This window comes from Anas platyrhynchos, chromosome 4 (assembly GCF_047663525.1).
Source record: "Anas platyrhynchos isolate ZD024472 breed Pekin duck chromosome 4, IASCAAS_PekinDuck_T2T, whole genome shotgun sequence".
Lineage (NCBI taxonomy): Eukaryota > Metazoa > Chordata > Aves > Anseriformes > Anatidae > Anas > Anas platyrhynchos.
In genome coordinates, this window is record NC_092590.1 from 67,383,110 (window position 1) to 67,399,807 (window position 16,698).

The 16,698-nt window shown below is 35.4% G+C and overlaps 1 protein-coding gene across 5 annotated transcripts in view; it reads right to left on the reverse strand.

The window, feature by feature from the left end:
* JAKMIP1 (janus kinase and microtubule interacting protein 1) overlaps positions 1-16,698 on the reverse strand; it is a 149,470-nt gene that overhangs the window by 86,417 nt on the left and 46,355 nt on the right. For 4 of the 5 annotated variants that reach the window (XM_027457410.3, XM_027457408.3, XM_072037789.1 and 1 more), the window contains exon 2: positions 13,729-13,922. The gene's annotated coding sequence lies outside the window, so the exon portion shown is untranslated. Of the gene's footprint in view, positions 1-10,659; positions 10,800-13,728; positions 13,923-16,698 lie in introns of those variants that run through there. The other variant, XM_005019447.6, reaches the window with a different exon arrangement.

The window sequence follows — 16,698 nt, forward strand, 5'->3', positions numbered from 1 at the left end:
TGCAAATGTGTATACAGGCACATAGTATTAAATGTTCAAGTTCATATTATCAATTAACCTAATCATAAATCTTTGACTACACATATTTTTACTTTGAGAACAACAACATCTCGTCCTCTCCTTCAGGTCTGACATGCATTTTGTTTTTATCTGACATACAAGCAAGGCAAATGGAGAAATAGAGGACAATAACAATTACTACATATAATAAACCTTACTGCTGAAATTTTCACATTGATTCTACTTTAAAAACAAAACAAAACACCATACCACACCTTCTTGCTAGGGCTCTTACACAACAAATACATTCCTCAATTTCTACATTGTCATTGCCATATCTGTCTAACATGGAAACCAATAGCATAGATCTGGTTTCTCTTCTCCCCAAGAAATATTTTAGAAAGATTCACTCGGCATTTGTCTGCATAACTATCTTCATTTTCTGTGTGAATACATATTGCTTTTAACCTTCTATTTCCAATTTTAATATCTTCCGAAAACTCAGATTTTTAACTTACAGACATCTTTGCAAGAAACAGAAAGAACTACAACCCTTAAAACTCTCAAGGATGCCTGAACACTGAACTTTGCCATACTCACCTTTTCAACAAATCTGTTTCTAACATTTAGCCGTGGGAAAACATTTCTGTAAAATCACTGAGTATTTATATATTCACTGAATATATATATATATTTATAAAATATCTTCAATACATTTCCACAGACTAAAATTGCTCACTTTAATATATTATTTTTGTAAGGATACTTAGTTACCTTCCAGAAGTTCCCCGAAGGCCAACAGTAATTCATGCTACTGTGTATAAAATACATATATAAATACATTAAAAATAAATTTAAAAATTAATAAGTAGAAGCTTCTTCATCTAGACATTTTGCCTCCATTCAGATTAAGGTTGCCTCTTTTTTTTTTCATTTTAATTCATCAATTCTTTTACAATATTACAAAGCCCTACTGTGGCCTAACCACAATCTTTATTATGCTTGTGAACATGAGACAAAAGTACCTCATCAGTACAGCACAATTCTAAATGTTCAAGAAGTTTAAAATCAAATTTATTACCCTTGCACCTGATAAAAGTAAACTCAGCGGACACAGGTACAATATGGTATCTTCAGAAGTGCTAGTTCATCTATGTTAGAATTTTAAAAATGTGATAATCAGCCAATGGCTGTATGGGAAAAGGGACATTCATAGCTGTCAATGCCCAAGGCATATTTCCCACAAGGTTCGGATGACCTACATTTCCTGCTTCAGTTCTCAGTTGTATGTAATAAAACATGACTGAATGGATAAAAGCAAAAGCATCTCTAGAGGATGAAAAAGAATACTTTTCCAAGCCAAGAAATATAAATCAAAATTATCAGGATGATTTTTTAAGTATACTGTAGACTATATTTTAGTAGACATATCTTAGATACCCATTTGTCAGCTACCTAAGAAATCTATTTCTGTAGCAGTAGAGCTTTCAAGGATTATTTTAAATCCTATTGTACTTAGGGTATTGCTGAGTTTCCTCATCGTGGAACACTTTTAAGTGCCACTTATGACTTTTTTTTCAGAGGATAAATATATATATACATATATATATATACACACCTTTAGAACCAAACTATTCGGAAAGCAATCACCAAGAAGCACTAAGCTGTTCAAATTGGTGTTTTGCAACAAGAGCTCATGTTAACATAATTGTGTCAATCATAGTTGAAGAAAATAAACATTTATTTTATAGAAACATTTATTTTATTTTATATTTTAGTGTAGCATGAGTTCAACTTTCACGATACCTGGCTTAGGAGGGTCTGTAACAGATGATACCCTGTGTATGAACAGGGTATTTGTAAGTCACTTAACTCTTCTGTCAAGGACTGTAAGTACCATCATTATTTTTTACCATGGCACCTCAGCAAAAGAAATGTGCTAAAATTCTGCACCTCCACAGACTTTCAGAAAATTTCTCATTGGTCCCAAGGATCGGTAGCTGTGTTTTAACATCTCATTACAAATCACCACCTTCCAGGTCCTTACTGTGCAGTTAGTAGAACTGGAATTTGGCAAGCTTCAGAATGAATTTCATCAATATATTCATTTTTATTTCAGTTAATTGGTTGCCTGTGTCACATATGCATCTGCTAAAACACATGCAACAAAAATATGCTTCCAAGTCACTGCATGGCACACGCAAAAAATCTAAGTATTTCAAACTCATTTGAACCCTCTGCACAGACTCAAACATATGTGTACTTACTAATACAACACTGAATAATTATTTTTGATTGGTAGTACTGCAGGCCATTGGATAGCACCCAGTACATTAATGGCCTCATTCTAGTCAAAGAACATAAGCAGCCCATCCAAAAAAAAAAAAAAAAAAAAAAAAAGCAGAAACAAAAAGCAAGCTAGCTCTTATTTGCAATAAATTATCACAAGTAAGTATGCAGTAAAAAGGAATGTTAGAGCTGCAAAGGACAAGGCAGGGGGAAGGGAAGGAATCACAAATATGTTTAGCCACTAAGATTAACTTGAACTTATGTGCATAATTAAAAAGAAAAAAAAAAAGAAATGGGTTGAAGCTACTTACAGGAGGGACAATATTGTCAGTAGTCCTGGCAAGCCATTTAGAACAGGAACCACAGAATAGCTACACAATGAAAAAGGATTTAAAGGAACAACATGTCTCTGATTTTACAGATTGCTCTGCAGGGCAACTGAAGGACCAGTTCAGAAACGTAAGTTAGAATGGGCTATTTACTGTGACTACAGACATCTGTCATTGCCAATGCACCACAAAGCAGCAATTGAAATGCAATTTTGGGTGCAACAACGCTAACCTTGGATATGAGAACCCTGTCTGATATCCTGAAATTGATACATTTCCTCACATCACTACAGCTGCCCATATCAAAGCTACTAGAACATTAGAGAAAAAGAAACAAACAAACAAAAACAAAAACAAAAACAAAATTATCTAATGGGATGGAAAACAAAGGAAATCAGAGGCCTGTATACACTGCAAATGCGTATGCACAGCAACACAGATTGTTCAGAGACATCTTGGTGCTCACTGAGCAGTATAGCTGCCTTACAACACAATACCATAGGGTCCTCTTGCAGAAAAGTAGTGGAAAATGCTGGCTCTATCACAGCCACCCTAGGAGAGCAAGCGAACCTCCACACATATCCTCCCCAGTGCTGTTCCTCCTCTGGCTCTGCTGGCCTCAAGACCCTGTGTAGACGTACTCTGCAGCTCCCTTTCTGCACTACACAGCACTATAACAGACCAGAATTTACCTAAACTTTGGCCTGAATCTCTTCTCAAAATGCTATGAACTTGAACCAGGCCTCTGAGGTAAATAAAAAATATTCATTGGTTTCAATGAATGTTAGATTGACCTCTGTTAACATTTCCTCACTTGGAGCACCAATTTGAGGGTTAATCTCTATAATGACCCTGCTAAATGCATTAAAGACAAACTGTCTGAAGCAGCAATCCTGTGACACACAATACTGAAGACAGAAGCACCACAATGGGATGTTCAAACACAACAACAAAATAATAAAACCAGACCCTCCCTCCACAACCTTCCAAAGTCGGCTCTTCTACAGAGCCTGAGCCCTTTAAGGTGCTGGGTTAACTGTAACGGGAGGCCAGCAGCTTAGGGCAGAGCCGTTCCTCTGATCCTTGTGCCAATTCCTTTCCCTTGAGCACATGCAGGAGACCTGACTGGACACCTGCTGTCCAACGCAACCTATGTCCAGCCTCCCATCCTTCTGCTTGTACCCAGGCTGTGACTCAGAGAGACCCCTGGTCTCACTGATTAGCAGCTCTTCCTTTGAAGCATGGTATTTAAGAGGGACAGGGACAGGAAGAAAGATTAAACTGTAGCACTTCCCAATTAGGGCTAGAGAAATGGCAAATACAGAGACAGACTGTACAGATCCTCATTCACTCCCACTGACACCCTGCAACTTAATCACCCTGTCAAACCTAGGCCTTTGGATTATACTATTGCTTAGTTATTTATCTGAATTTTGAGGGAAAGTTCCTTTGTTGGTGGTGGTAGATTTTTCTTTTTCTTCATTGGTATGTGTTTTCATCATTATCACCATTATTATTACCACTGTAGAGGTTTGGAGTAGTTAAAACCTGAAACCAGAAAAAAAAATGAAAAATTGACAGATGTGTAGGAAACATGCAAAACAGTCAGACTGAAGGAGAGAGGCCCAGATTTTCAGTCAAATGACTTAAAAGAGAAAAATTGAACCTTAGCAAGAGAAAAACAGGGGTATTGATACTTTACAAAATGTTGAATGCTTATTTCATAAATCTATTTTTTTTTTGTAAGTCTGGCCTCTGATACATCTCAGTCAAGTAAGTGTTAAGGAGAAGAACTCAGACTTCTTACAGTTGACAATTATTATCAAGGACTTCTGCCAAACTATGTTGCTGAAGCAGGACACCCCACATTCAATTCTAATTTCTAATCTAACAATTATTATAGTAATGTTTTTATTTTGTGGGCAGAAGATGGGACAAAGGCTTGATGGATTTTGGTTTCTCCTATGGTTCTGTCACAGATTCCTAGTATGACCATGAAAATATCACTTGATCTCAGAAAAATGGATACTACACTTGCATACCTCATATTCTGAGGACAATATTAAAATATGAAGCAGTGAATAGGGATTATGAGAAAAAGAGATTAAGAGAAACTACCATGAGTTTGCAACAATTGTTATTTGGCAGGGACCATCAAATTTAGCATATCACAAAGCTGCAATTCCCTCAAAGGATCTATCCAGGAATTCCTAATAGATGTACTTTTAAAAAATTAGTATTTCCTTGAAGATCAAAAACAAGACAAAGTATTTGGGATACAGATTCATAAGATTACATGAGTGTCCCATATAGGACTAGACAAAAAAATAATATCCAAAAATCAGTCCTCTGATGCTCTCCTTATTTCTATAGGTTTTTAATATGTAAAGTAAAATCTTTATATATTCAATTGTTTCTTCTCAATAAAGAATTTGCATAATCCTTCCATGCAGAGCATAATCTAACCACTGCAGTACAGACTAAAGCATTTAAAGCTCTAGTGAAGCAAGACTGCATGCCATCTTATTAACATTTTCTAGCAAGTGGCTTAGATAACTCTCATGTTAGTACTTTAGATACTGTTCTGCAGGTATGTAATACCCTGTTCCCATATCCTCTATTGAGAGATAACACTTTGTTCTGATTGAAGATTTCAGGGATGCTAGATCCTGTGTGATCAGACACCATGCTGGCCAATTCACTGAGCATCCTTCCTGGCTGAGGGAAGCAGTGAACATATTTCTTCACATGCGTGCCTACCAGTGGTGACAAAACGAGGTGACTCACTTCAATTTATTCTTAAAACAGTGCTCTGATAGTCAGCCAGCTAACACTGACATTTCAATTATTGATAATTGAATGATTGTTCATTAGAGTGAACAGAGTTTGTCACTCTGGTTCTGCAGTACAGGCTTATGGAAAACCTAGGATAAAATACTAAAAATTGACATTTCAGCCAGATGTTAGCTTCTTTCATGTTTTCCCTCAGTTCCATAAGGGAGCAGCAGCTTAAAATTACAGCCAGTAAAATGCACAACTAGATGGTAATGCACTAAGAGCCTGAAGACAAACTTCCACTTCTTACTCAGATGACAGAGACAAGCATGACAAGGCACAAGAAAAGCACAGCAGCGAATCTTTGTGAACTAAAGACTTTTGTTGTGTAATTGTCTTCCGACATCCACAAACTGGAAACTTCACCACCGTGAGAAGACTACCAATAAAACATCCTTCTGGCAACTGCCAGCAATTTTGATTCAAAGCATGCCAGGCTACTTGGAATGGTTGTTGGCAAGTTGCTCAACAGAAGTACAAAGGTGCCCTCTGGCAATGCTCAGAGTTGAACGTGCTGTCCAGGAGCACTTGCAGAAAATACTTTTATTCAGATATGCATGTCAAAATCATAACGGTAAGGATAGCATCCCTCACAATGCTAATAAACAAACAAACAAAAAACATATTGACAAGTCAGTCATACATTGGCTTAAAAAGTAACATGCAAAACAAAACCTCAGAATTACTCTGTGACCAGCTACTACGAAATGAGACTGAGTGCTGCCCAGGTTAGACTGTATTAAAGTCCCAAGGTATTTTGGAGTTCAGAATGTAATCAATGCACGCAAATTTTAACTTTTCCAGTAAGAAATTTGGGCATCCGAGTTATGTGGGTACAGCATTGGTACCAGTGTATCATACACTGCTGAATGCTGTCAGTCAGGCTATTTTGTTTTATTTAGGGGAATAAAAAAGTGATTTATTGTTAACTCTCAGAAAAACTTTTCCATATGTGATTTTTCCCTATGTGATTTTCCTTTTTGTACCTATATAATATATTTTTTTTTTACTGTTAAATAAAGATTTTATTTCAGTATTTTGTTTCAGAAAGCTAACCTTTGTTTAACTCAAAGTGAAGATCTACGTATGTCACCTATGGCTTCCCAGGAGCCTATATGGTTGAAGGAAATATGTTTATGCGTATGAAATCCTTACAAACACAACCTCTTTCTTTCCATGGTCTAAATGCTACTGTAAATCATCTTTGACTATGGACAAAATTTTTATTCAAGTTTCATTATCACATAAATAGGAGTCTTTTTGTCCAGTTGTGTAAAATTATATTCATGTAATTTCTGCTATCCAGTTTTATCACTCTCCCAATCTCATCTTTGAGAAGAAGTGGCAGGAACAAGCCTGAAAAGTTAGGGCACCAACAGTGTCTTTGTAGGCACAAGTAGCCTTAATGAAGGCTTTGTAGAGAAATACAGAAATAGGTATTGGCACATCACTCATCATCTCCCCAAGTGGAATCTCTGAATAAGATTTTATTTTAAGGCTAAAGTCAACACAGCTAAGACAGTAATAATGCAATTTTTCACCTCTTAAACAGCAAAACTGTATTAACAAAACTGTAACAGTTTCCAAAGCAGGAAAGAAAAAAAAGCAGTGGCATACCATTTCAGAACAGAGCCTCTAATCTAATAGAGCCCACTCCTTACCACTAGCCCAAGTAAGAGTCCTATCTGCTGTTTGTCTATTAGCCCACCAGCACCCTGTGGAGTCTGTCTCAGCTCTTTTCCTCACAACCACTAGTCCTCAAAAAGAGGAGAAGGGAAAGGAAGTGCGTATCGGAACAGGAAGAGAAAGGGGAAAAAAAAAAAAAGAAAAAAAAAAAAGGTAAAATTAAAAGCTGAGTTGCACGCAGATCAGGATTCCTTTTGCAAGAAAATGCTGAAATACTGCCTGTTAATGAACAATGTGAAAACTAGAAGCCCTGAATTCTAACCACGGTCTTTCCCTCTAAGGAATATCAATTCAAATGGCTATGCTGCACACACATTTATGTTTTTGTTAAATAGTAAAAACGTGGAAGGATCACATCAAAGATTTTCATTAACATTTCCCAAACTTCATAAGGGATTAATGATAGGAAATTAGTAGATGTTTTCTTTGATATGCAGGTCTTCACCAGTAAATAACTACATAATGAGTCCAGTTTTAGACTGATCTTTGGAAGTTAACTGAAATGCCCAAAACCTCTCCACCTCTCCTACTACCCAATTTATCTTTTTTCTTGGGTTGTAATAATTTACCGCACACCTGGAAACTGCTGTCATGCCTCTACTAGCATTATAACCCACTTTCCTTGCTACCCCTCTTTCAATGACTTCTATTTACTTGAAAAAGTCATTCATGTATGATCTCTAAATGAGGAATATATTAAGTTTTACCTAAACAGGAAATTGTTACCACTGCAGTCTTGCAAGCAGTTTAGCACAAGTTCTTTTACTTGAGAAAAATGGGAAGTCAGCTTTCCACGGTTTCCTGATAAGCACAGAAATATTAAACCGCTGCAATCGAACAGATGGAATAAAGCGCGACTGATCCCAAAAGTGAAACAATACCATAAGTCTCAGAAGGACAGTAAAATACTATATATTTTTTTAAATCCCTTTCCACTTTGTTGTCTGAAACAACCATGAGGCAATAAAATATTGCCTCAATAAAGCTTCTAAATGAAGCAATAGAAATATCTCTGCTATAGATTGGAAACTCGTAATTTACATCTCAGTATATTCCCTCACCCCCTTCCCCTACGCATTTCTTAATTTTAAGCTAGATTTAACATAAGTGAAACAGAATATATTTCCTTCCCCTGAACTTTTACTTCAGTTTTAATTGCAACAAATAGTACTTAGGCTAGCAGTGCTGTAGCAATGATGTTTATCAAGCTCGTACACCACTTTGGGGTTGCCAACTAATCTGATGGCAGCCTGTGAATTCCAACCTTCCCTGGCCGTCGTTCCAACCACAACCACCTTTCTCACTTTTTTCCCACCTCTGCAGATTGCATACAGCTATGAAGTCACCCTTGCATTAAAAGAAGGATTTTTGTCTGTTCTTCTTGCCTCTCCTTATCCATGCATAACATCTGCATATTAACTGAGCCCTGCTGCTTCTTCCTTCCAAACTCCAAGAAATAACCCTTTTTAGCAGTCCTTTCAGTGAAAGCAAATGTTACCACCATCACCACATTGTCCTCTGGTTGGAAGTTACTCATTGACAACCCACATGCAACATGCTTGCTCATTTACATTTTAAACTGATATTGTTCTCTTTGTTACCAGTCAGGAGATCAAATTGTGTTGTTTTTTTTTTTTTTTCTTCTTCTTCTTCCTTTCTTGTTTTTTTTTCTTCCTTTCTTTTTTTTTTTTCCTCCCAATCCAAATGATTTAATTAAGTCTGATTCCTCCCACCCCTCAACACTTTTTTCATCTTCAAGATGAAATACAGATTTGCATCCCCAATGGTCCTGACTTCAGAGCGCACCTACAAAACCCATCATTCTGTCTACATACTGTTTTGCCACACTCTTCAACTGACTCATGTGGTCAGTTTCTATTATTCCCCCTTCCTAAACTGTAAGAGGATTCTTCCTGGAGGATGAACCACTACTGTTCTCAGGGCAGGGGAAAGACAGGGAAGGGTACTGTGGTAATAAGCATCTGATAAACCTCCAGTACATAGAATTTCTGGTTTCAAAAAAATGATAATTCTTCTAGATAATAAATGTTTAACACATCTGTTTGTCAGTTTTGGTCATAACTTCTCATCATGGCTTAACATCTAAAAATAATTCAGGTATAGAGGATCACAGAGATTTAATCAGTGAAACAAGTTTCAGACTTCACAGCAGACAATTTATTTTCCCAAGATGAAATTGCTTGTTTAAAAGTGGATAAAATGGAATTTAAGAGAATTTCTGAAAGTGATGCCATCTAGTAGCCTATCCTCATACTGTATCTTCAAATTAAAATCTTTGATGAGCAAGCAATTTTTCAACACCAATTTGAATTCTGTTGGTCAATTTTGCAATTAGAAAGTATATTTATGCTATTCAGCTTCATTCTGACTTAAAAGAGTGAATTCTCTGGAAAAGGCTTTTTTCTTCATTATGATGGTTTGTATTTTCCAGCTAGCATCGGTAGGTTCATGTTCTGCTTTATTCATTCAGTTTCTATACTCACACATATTTTATTTTTCCCCATATTTTCCCTTCCTCATTTCTGTTCCCTGCGATAACCAAAATACAAAAGATCTACTAGTACACTTCTAAATAGGAAATGTTAATAAATGTAATTCTACCAAATAAGTTAACATCTGAAGTCCTTTTTTCAAAGAAATTTAAGGTAGACTTTCTAGTCTGTCTTGAAGTTTGTTTTTTGACAGTTCACACTAAATAAAAAATGAACTCAGCTGTGAGATGGGAGTGTTTTGGTATGCAGCATTTTTCAAGCACACTGACTAGATTTAATACGAAAGATGAGGAACACAAGGTGGAAAAGGAACAGAAAAGTCTTAATGAATTAAAAAAAATTCAATATTATTGTCAAAATAATACAAACATCACCCTGTAGTACTGAAGAAATGCAATATTGAGATACCGAGTGACAACCTGAAATTGATTGCTATTGTTCAAGCTGGTTATAATATGGAAACATATAAAGTACATTTTAAAATATGCCGTTGCTTAAGTTTATTTGTAATACAATATTAACAAAATATATTCAACATAAATGTGTATATTTATAGTAAGTGTGTACAGGACAGGTTTCCTTCAGAAAAGATAAGTTTTAAGTGATAAGATAATACAAAACTATTCTCCTGAAAAATCAACATTTATAAAATTGCTATGCATAAAGTGTGTTTTTTTGTTTGTTTGTTTGTTTTTTTACTTATGTTGCCAGAATTAGACCATATCATCAAGGTTATTCAATATTCATAATACACTGTTCAGTGTTATTGATGTTTTCAACAAATCAATTGAATATTAGAGCTGAAAAAGAAGCACAAAACCCCACAACAAAACTCTTAAAGAGCTAGAAAGAGAACCACAAGGAAGAGAGACCCTATTTATCAAGAGAAGTATATTATTACAAAGATGGCATCATAAAAAGATGTCAAAATTCTCAACTTCTTGTTCTCATACTATTTATTGAATGTATACCATATAGGCTAAAGTTTTCTCATGGTTCATTCATACCTTCCTTTTTCCATTCATACCCATTTATGAATAGACAAGTAGCTTCATAACAGACTGAAGATCTGTTTTGCTTAATATCCAACACCAAGTCTTAAATATATGAAAGACTTTCCGTGATACGGGAAAGGTCTTTTTAACACTTCTTGCAAACATTCAAAACAGAGAAGTCCTTTTACATAACTAAGCTATCTTATCTTAACGAGACCATTACCAGCCATGTACTTATCTAACTGTAAAATGCATGTGGGAATTCTGCCAGCAGCTTAAAACCTATCAGATGTCTAAATGTAGTACCTTTTTAGTAAAGCTGAATATTTGCAAGAGAAACTAACCAGACATAAGCAGGTTATAGCAATTTGTTGTGTTTGAAGAGTAATAGATTTGTAGTCACATGGTAGGGTACATAAACAATATTTGTGCAGATAATTAGTCAGCACAGATAGATTGTTCAAAGGCTGTTAAGAAAAAAAAAAAAAAAAAAGAGAGAGAGAGAGAAAGGAAAAAAAAAAAGGAAACATATGAGTAATACCAAAGTTTTTGAAGATTTAAATTGCATTAATTTAAGAGAGAGAGAAGGAGAGAAGAAGAAAAAATAAAAAGACTGTAAAATCTGCTAAAATTGCAATCAGTCAGAAAAAAAAAAAAAAAAAAAAAAAAGGAGATATTTAAAAAACACAAATGTGCCTGGCCCCACACCCACTACATTGCAGCAATCCCAAATTTTCACAGGAAAAAACAGGCAGTCTTTAAAGCAAAGTGCCCACACATAGCTGCATGATGTAACAGTCCCCATTCAAATCAGTACCGTTCTTGCACAAACATGTTTGTGTTTACACAGTCATTCTGAGGAGGTAGTTTGGAAATATCAGAAACAGTCTAACCAAATAAATATGACATTGATATGCAAGAAATATGACTAATCAAATAAACAGGGACCAGATTTATATATATTTTTTTTCTGTAGCATTGGGCAGATCTGCATAAGCAATACAGAAATTCCTGTGCTCATGTTTTCATAAAGTAGTATATAAGTTAATGAGGTAAAGTATATGAGGCCAGGTAATATGAGGCCTCCTTATGTATTATTTGCATGTAACAAAATAAGTTTCAGAAATACATTAGTTGTTGAAGACTCTCGTATCTTTAACATTTCGTTTTCATTATGCTGAGTCAGCTAAATAAAATATTCAGTCTAAATCAATTTGTTAATGTATGTTCATCTGCTTAGATGTACAGGAACAGGATGGAACTCAAGGACAACAGAATAAAAATCTTTAAATAGCACTCCTTTGAGATTTAAAATCCAAATGCATCCATCTTAGCAGAAAGTCAAGGCAAAAAAATCAGCATTTTTACTCTTTTCAAAAGCATTATCATCTACTTTATATTATTAATAAATAGATATGAAAAAGTTTTTTAGATGCATCTAAAGTCAGAAGTAAATGTTGAAGTGCCTACCCAATTACAGAAGAAAGAATTTAGGATCACATTAGTGTGTCTGTTGCCCTCAAAACACACTTAGTTATAATAATTCTTCCCTATACTAAAGTGTAATTAATGAACACAAAATTGTTTTAGACATTGTTTCACTCTTTATATACTCTTTGATAATGACTGTGCTATTCTCTCTCAAGCATTAAAATAGAAAATACTAATGAACTATTAGCTGTACTTGAGTGTCACAGAAGACAATCAAATACTACCCAGATAGGCCCTAGGACATTTCTCTTATGTTTTTGTTTTGCTTTGGTTTGTTTGTTTTTCTTTTCTTTTGATTGATTGTTTAAAAAGAAAACAAAAACTTTACCCTTTCCATCTTCAGGATGTTTTCAGTAATGATTATGCACTGTACAGCTGTCATTTCTCATAGCACTCTCCTTGCTTAAGGTCATAATTTATCCTTCCATCAGAAGTGGAAGATAAGTGTTTTTCACTACCCACTATATTTAATATAATTGCAGGGTTTGTGAGCAAAAACGAGGCAACAATTTCAATATGCAAACTGCAAAATATCTACCAGGAAAGGATATTTTCTAGGTTTCTGCTACTTTCTTCATTCTTTGGCAATATAGTTTTTTGACTAACCTTGATGATATTCAGTGTCTTTCTAGAATTATTTCATTTCTAGGATCCAATGGCATTTTGCTGCAGTAAGTTACAGAGTAGGGGTTTTCCCCTTACTATTTCTAAATCTACTAACTGCATTATCGCTGCAGTTCCACTGTAGGAATACTACAACATGTGAAAGCCAAGAGTTAGGCATTGTGTTAAACTCTTATCCTTGTCATAGTTCTCCAATAGGAGGAAACTGGTATTTTTCCCCATATAAGTAGATGGTCTCTCAAGGCAACCAAACCATTGACTTTTCACGCACAGCACATAAAGCTGCTTTCTGAATGCCCGGACTTGTGCATACAGTAAACACACAAAAGTCAACAGAAGGTTTGGAAAGTCTGTCAAAGAAGCTTATCATTAACAGGGACCAAACTAGTCAGAAGCATTAAGACAACACCTCTCAGACCTATGGATTGATTTTTGTGTGGTCCTGTCTGTAGCCAGGAGCTGGACTCAATGATACTTGTGGGTCCCTTCCAATTCAAGATATTCTCTAGTTCTATGATTCTAGTGAAAGACTTTCTTCTTTATTAATGGTGACAGGTATACAGGACACAGGAACAGTAGTGAGGTTAGAAAGCATATGACAAATGTATGACACTGGGCAACATTTCTGTACTGAGGACTTAAGATTTTATGAGGAGAAAAAATCACACACAATTAATAAAAAAAAATCACAAGTATGAAAATGTTGATATCAAGAAATATATTCACTGAATACAGGAAGGCTCCACATAAAGGGAACCACATTAAAGCAGATACAAACTTCGTACTGATTTGGCTTATTTTACTGACTGCACATCTGGTTGGGTTGAAAGTTTATCTCAGCACAAAGGAAAAAAAATAACCTGTGAAGTTCCGAGTGATATTGTCTGTAATAAATTGATAAACATGTAACTACTTTTTAGCTTTATTCTTCTTCTGAGCAATCAACATAGTGATAATGCACAGTACCTTTCTCTTGTCCTCAGGCCCCGAGGCAGTTGTGTTTTATTTTACATTAAAGAAGTTAACACTGAGCAGCACCAGTAGTGAAGTCAAGAAGTATGTTTGTACTGGGATTTTCCACACCACAAGTCCTATTCCTATTGGCACATCCTCTTTTTCATCAGCAAGGAGGGATTTCTGAGCAATATTAGTGACATCATCTGTCAAACAAAAGAAAAAGAGATTTAATTCAAATCAGATTTGATTAACAGCTTTCATGGTAGTAATGCAATGAAAACGTAATTACACAGGGTAACAAAATGCAACAGAAAAAAGCATGCAGAACTACAGCCATGGCTGTAGAATCACATATCCACACATATGCAGTCTAATTCATGGTTGTTTTGGCTAGATGATCCCCAACAAAAGCTGGATGAAAGCTGTTAAGCTACTTTACCATCAGAACAGTGCAGCGCAGATGGGTAACTGAGCATAGCTAATGCTAAGGTTGTATTCCTTTTCAAAACAAATTAATTGTTTGGGGGGTTAAGTTGCTTTAATTTAATTTAAAATTAATTAATTAATTAGTAATAAATTAAATAATTAATGTAATTTAATTTTAATTGTTTGGGGGCTTAAGTTGTGGTGACCACCTAAAAATTGTCACATGCCCACAAGCATGTCTTTGATCTGGTCTTTGATCCTTATAAATACCCAAACTGTACCAACAAAAGGAAGTTATCACGTGTCCTGTTGAGCAGAGGACTAGACTGAATTTCAGAAACTTAATTTCTATTCTTTCTGTGTCTGTCCTGCATAACAAAGGTAAAGATGCTAATTACCTCTCTTAAAAAATACTGAAAATAGATGCACAAAGCCCTGATATTGTTTCACTTCACATTTATTGAAAATACTTCAACTTATTTTGATCATAAGGGGAAGCAAGAGAAGCATGACAGCACCTTTACTTAAATTTGTGAAGTACAGGAAAAGGAGTGAAGTCTCCTAAGCAACAAGTCTTGTAGTACACCCTTTGTATTAGTCAATCACAGACTTACACTTCAAAAGGGATTCAGACAAGGGAAACAAATTTCAATAATGTAATGATGTCTAACGCAAGCCACACTAGGGGCTCCAAAGCAGAGGGTGGGCAGACATGACACAGAACTGATCAAAGTCCACGGTCCGTCTGGCAGAGAGCTGCAAGCTAGACAGGATGCCATTTCAGAACAGCACTGAAACATGCTGTACATATTACCTTGCACTTGGTTCAAGCCTTCACCAAAAGCTGTACCTCACAGAGAATACGCCAGGCTTGCATCCAATGCTACCAGCCCCCAGAATGTTAATTCTTAATTGATTTCCTTTCCTTGGAAGCATTCCATTCATTTCAAGTGGTTTGTTAAAGGTTTTGTCAATTCTCAAATGTTAGTGGGATAAAAACTAAATCCTCAGGGAATAACTTAGCAGCTTGTATGCTCAACAAGGACAGCCATCTAGGCAGGATTTAATGGAAACGGGGGAGAAAAAATCTTCATGCTTATTCCTTAGGGCCAAATTCTCTGCTGTGAGAGAATACATTTTAAGGGGATGAAAGTGGAACTAGGACCATATCATGGCAAGAGATCAAAGTGCTGAAACAGCTTAGTCAGCATCTTAAGTGGCACAGGAGGCTAGAAAAGAGGAATTTGATTTGTTTCTGTAGAATCAAAACTCCTCAGGGGACAGGGAGGCCAAGAACCTGGATTTTTATGACATCAGAGTTCACCTCATCTTCATTACCCTTTTGGAGCTGCCCTGTTTCTAAATATTCCAGTTGTTATTCCACATAAAAGAACATCTTGTGCTTCTTTTTTTTTTTTTTTCCTTCTTGCTTATGGAAGCTAATTTGAACATATTTGAACACATTTGATCAAAAGGGAAATAGAAGTTTTTCCAATGTTAAGAGGTAAATGCAGAAATGTCTAAGAGAACAAGAATTTAATTGTCAAAAATACCAAAATACAGCAATCAGGCCAGCAAGAAAGCAGAGTTAGAAGACAGTTCTTGCTAAGTAGTCACAGAATAAATATTTTCAAATTCAAAAGTTACCCTGATGAGTTTCCTACATTTAAAAATGTATTCAGGTTTCAACAGATCAATTCATTCCATAACACTAATTATGGAAGGAGAAGTTCTTGCATGCTAGAAATCTTGTTAAAATAAACAGCAGATGTATTTGAATTCTCCAGTAAATTTGGGAATAAAAAGTATCTTAATCACATTCTTGAACAGGAGGCCTTCCTATATGAAGGGAACAGTGTTTATAAAGTTTTGAGAAGGATGAACATAAATCAAAGATGTGCAATTTCAAGCTGCTGAAAGAACAGCATATATAATAAAAACAGTATAGCAATATAACAATATACCCTTTTTAAAATGGAAGTTTCACTGGTGTAGTGTATCAATAAGATTAAAACAGAAGAACTGAGAGTAAGTTTTACAAAAACTATTGCAGGAACATATTTAATTATGCCTTCATGTCATTAGATACTATCAGAATGCTTCTTGTAATAAATTACCACTAACCACTGGAAACCTACAAACCAATAATCCTTCAGTAATTTCCCCAGTTTCTTAAAAGATATGGTAATACAGAAATAATTTAAAATAATTGGATACTTAATTTCCCATTTCCAGTAACTGTTATGCTGAATCAACTTCTGAATGTAGGGGGAAGGATAAAAAGGAGAGGGAAGTGGTTGGTTTGGATATGTATTTCTTAATCTACAAACAAACAGAGCATTAACCATACTCATTCAAATTCATTCAGAACTCAAAAGATATCGTACATGCCAAAAACTCCTCAAAGAACCAAAGCTATTATAGAAATAATATGACAGTTGAGCTGATGTTTGATAAATGAGTAATTTCTTTCAGTGTAATGAAGTCACCAACATATTCATATCCTGTAGTTAGGGTAGAACATACTAAATAAGGAAAGTCAATTAAATTATG